The sequence below is a fragment of the Suricata suricatta genome, chromosome 3, assembly GCF_006229205.1.
Source record: "Suricata suricatta isolate VVHF042 chromosome 3, meerkat_22Aug2017_6uvM2_HiC, whole genome shotgun sequence".
Taxonomy (NCBI): Eukaryota; Metazoa; Chordata; class Mammalia; order Carnivora; family Herpestidae; genus Suricata; species Suricata suricatta.
Window position 1 is genome coordinate 173,412,568 of NC_043702.1, and position 4,554 is coordinate 173,417,121.

Here is a 4,554-nt window from a genome sequence, read left to right on the forward strand (position 1 = left end):
GCAAAGGCAGCCACCCGGGGCCAGGCGGTGCACTAGAGGTTTACAGCTGGTGCACAGGTCTTCAGGGAGGGCTTCCTGGAGGAGGTGAGGGATGGACTGAGTCTTGAGTGAGGAATGGAGGTTACAAGAACTCAGGGCGGTGCAGTACTCTGGAAGGTGTGACCAGACCAGGAACACTGTGTCCAATCACCAGCCCTGGGGGCAGCCAGCACCCCAGCAGCAGGTGGAGGAGGACCCGGGCAGGGTGGAGCTGGGGAGGAGGATGAGGGAGAGGAGGAGCCTCTTGCAGAGGGTCTAAGGGGTCACTGAGGGATGGGCTCCATGGGAACCTGGGGACGCTGATGCAGCAGATCCCCCAAAGTAGGGGAGAACTGAGTGTAGGACGAGGTGGCACTTAGGGGACCCAGTCCTGATCCTTCGGGGACACCCTGTGAGCAAACTGCCTGAGGCCAAGGTGGGACAGGAGGTCAAAGCAGAAACAGCTGTGGTCCCGCCCCCCGGGTGTCCAAGCCACACAGGACCTGATCCTTGGTCAGAGCATCACTCTCAGGGTGGGGCCCTGAGCGCCCCCTAGAGGAAGGAGGCATGAAGGCAGGTCCATCAGGGCTCCCTGTCAATAGGGCTGAGGGTCCCTGGCCAAGGTCAGTGAGAGCTGGACTTGAAACCAGAGCGCGGTCCTGTGTGCCTGCAGGGTCACAGTCCCAAAGCATCTGCAGAGAAGGGGTTCCTGGACGGGAATTAGTGGGAAGGGGAGACTCCGGACTTGGAAGTTCTGATGGCAGAGGGAACGGCCTGACCAGAACCCGGGGCTGAGGAGAGCAGGGCGCATCCGGGAATCCAGGCGAGCACGTGCGTGGGAAGTGTGTCCCTGAGACCAGAACCAGGCACAGGAGCCCTGAGCCCTGAGCACTGCAGGCTGCGGCTGGCCCCGCCTCCCTCAGGTGTCACAGACACTGACTCACCCCTGCTCTCCTTCCTGAAAACCTCCCGGGACACACAGGGACTGAGGGATGAGGCAGGGGTGAGGTAACCAATCCAGGGTTCAGAGGAACAGGAGAGACATTGAAAGCAGAAGCAAGTTGGATGCACCTGCCAGCCTCTGGACCGGGTGACAGGAGGCAAGTGGTGACATAAACATGGGGGACAGAACCTGGAACCCTCACCCAGGGGAACCTGAGCTCCGGAGTCCCCTCCCCTCAGGCAGGACACACTCACCGTGGCCACAGACCTCCCCAAGGTCCCGGGTGGCAGTTTTCTGGCCCACCGGGTTGCTGACCACACAGGTGACGCTGGGGCTGGGCGGGCTCAGGGGCAGGTGCAGAGCCAGGGTCCAGGGGGTGGGGGCTGGGCCCGAGGCCCCCGTCTGCTCCAGCTCCCTGGGGAGGCCCTTGCTCTCCCAGGACACGGTCATGGCCCCGGTGGTTCCCGTGGGGTGGCACTCCAGGGTGACGTTGCACCAGTCTCGTGTGAGGGACAGATTCTCAGCCAGGATCTGGGGATGGGACACAAGCTCTGGGGCAGGAGGGACAAGAGGACAGAGTGTCACCTGGTGGCCTCAAACCAGCTGACTCTGGAATGGTGTGGATCCCCGATGGGCCCGGTGGGATCACAGGGTCCTCACACGTGCACGGAGGAGGAGAGGAGGGACAGGGATGCAGGACCAGAAGGATCAGACCACCAGGACCAGCTTTGCAAGTGGAGGACAGACCACCCACCAAGGATGCGGCCACCGCTACAAGGTGGGACAGGAAGGACGTGGATCCTCCCCCAGAGCCTCCAGAAAGGAGCACAGCCCTGCAGACACCTGACCCTCATCGCGGTGGCCCCGGGTCTGACCCTGACCCACTGCACAGGTGCCCACGCGCATGGGGTCTGCGCTGAGACCCCTGGTGCCCCATCTGTGACAGCAGCAACAGCCGCCCCCACACCAGTCACTTGCACGTGTCCCGTGAGCACAGTAAGGGTTCCGGCAAAACCCCATGTCCCCAAGTTTCCCTTCTCCTTCCTGAAGCCCCGAGGACCCGCCCCTCCTGGGAGTCTTAGCCCCGCCTCCACTCACTGTGACCACATGGCTTCTGATTTCAAGGGAGAAGCAGAGCCTGAGGTCTGGGGTCTGGAAGGGATCTTGCAAGGGGGCCATGGACACCCCCAGGGACCACAGAGGGGGTACGTGAGTGCTGGGGGAGGGGGCGCCACGTACCGTACACACTGAGGTGGAAATCCTGGGAATTTTCTATCCCTCCGGTGAAGGAGGATCGAGCCCGGTACCACCCACTGTCCTCCAGGGTCAGCTTGTCCATCCTCAGGGTCGTCGTGTTGAGCACATGGACCCTCCTCTCCAACCTGTCCCGGGAGGTGACCCATTCTGGACCATCTACTCCGGGAGAGACGCGCAGGAGGACCACGTAATTTGTCTTGTTCTTAACGGCCCAAGAGACCTTCTCCAGCTCGGCTTCAGGAGGGACGTCTGGACGTCCGATCACGTGAAACATCACAGAACCTCCTTGAATCCCCTTCAGGGAAACTCGGCTTCCAGAATCATCCACTCCAGACCCACGGGCCCCAGGGCTCCTGACCACAGTGCTGAAGGCGCCTAGGGCAGTGGAGACAGAAAGTGTGAGTGTATGTCATGAAGATCGAGGAGAAAACCGTAGACCCACCGTGTTAATGAACCCACCCCGCAGACGCCCTGGGCTCCGGGGGGCGGGGCAGAGCGTGAATCCTGAGCGATGCTGGAATCGGGTCCTGTCCCAGTGGGGTGTCCCCTTGAACACGGTCCTGAATGCTGACCCGAGTGTCCTCACCGCCTAACGCTGAGCGTCTGGACGTGATAACATCACGGATGGAAAGCACTGGGCACATTGGGGTCAATGCCAAGTGCACCAGTGCAGGGGGAGCTTCCTCCGTGGTGCAGAGGCCCCACCGCCCACCCGCCACGGGAGCCCTGGCCCTGCAGTGGGGGCCGCGCCCTGGGCCGTGCTCTGAGGGGCGGAGCTCAGCTGCAGTGATGGACGTCGCTCAGTGACAGCGGGTCTCTCAGGAGTGTGACTTCCGTGTCCCTCACACCCTGTCTCTCGATGCTGGAACGAGCCTAGAGCCATGTAGGGCTGCACTGTGGGGACGCTCATGTGGCAGGGATGGCGGAAGCCACGGGCCTCCACCCGGGACAAAGGAGGCCTGAGAGCAGCCTCAGGATTCGCTCCCCATCTGTGAGGAGTGAGGGCAGGGGTGAGGGGGAACCACACCCTCCCCGTTGGCCTTGAGCTCCCTCAGCTCCACACAGACCTGGATGTGAGACAACAACTTGATGTGGTTCAAGCCGCCGGGTCTCTGGGATCCTGTTCCCACAGCCCCAGGAGTCTATGCAGGAGCCCAGGGCCGGGACCCAACACCGGGGACCCCGTGAGGGTACCTGGCACCCAGATCTGGCCTCACCACCAGCACAAGCTCATTGTCCTCTTTCCCTTCCGCCACAGCTGGGAAACAGAGGCCCCGCACCTGCCATGTGACAGCGGTGGTGTGTCGGGTCCTGCCCCACAGACATCAGACCCACAGGAGCCCCCTCCCTGCCCCGCACAGCGGCCTCCCCCCCAGGGACCCGGGCCACTCACTGAGGAGGAGGCTGGTGAATCCCAGGAGCCAGGGGGCCCAGCACCGGCGGGGGGCCTCTGGGCAGGCTCCCATCACAGGCTGCCTCCCTCCAGGCTTGCTCTGGGCCTACTCGGCTGCCAACGAAACTTCCAGAAGGCAGAGGCAAGAGAGGAGGAAATGTTGACACAGAACACCTCTTAGGGTCTTCCCACCCCAGGGGCGGAGCTAAGTGTGGGACAAGCTGGCTGTCTAGAGAAGCCACCCAGATGCTCCTCTCACCTCCAGCCCAGCAGCGGGACTCAGGAAATGAGGGCAGATGGATGAAGCAGCCCAGCAGTCCTGGGTCCACTGGCCAGCCGATGGTAGCCACGCTCACCACTGTTCCCACCACTTAAGCCCGCCCCCCCCCCCCAAACTCGCTTTGGGCTGTCCTGTCTTCACAGCATTTAACAAGTCAAGTTTCCCTTCTGCTTTTGTCTGCACTTCAACAGTGTGGCCTCCAGCGGGTCCCCACCTCCACCCTGGGCCCCCGACCTGCTCTGCGCACCTCAGACAAGAGAGCATCAGCACTGCCTTCTCCCCTGGCTCTGTGCAGAGTCACACTAACCACTGTTCCCAGGACTCAGAGTCCTCCCTCCCCCCACCTCGCTTTTGGGCCTGTCCTCTTCTTTACACCATTTTTTTTTTTTTTTACTTCTTTAACAAGCTAAATTTTCCTTTTCCTTCCGCTTTTGTCTGCACTTCAACACTGTGGCTCCAGCGAGTCCCCGCCTGCCTCCACCCTGGCACCCCCCCCCACCTGCTCTGCGCACCTCAGACGAGAGAGCATCAGCTCTGCCTTCCCCCCCGGCTCCCATCCAGTACTGGGGACAGCCCTTCAGGAGGCTCAGTCCCGGCGCCTCGTGGGGAGAAACTCTGGATGGAGTGCCCGCTGCAGGGGGGTGGGGAGCACAGCGGCCATGC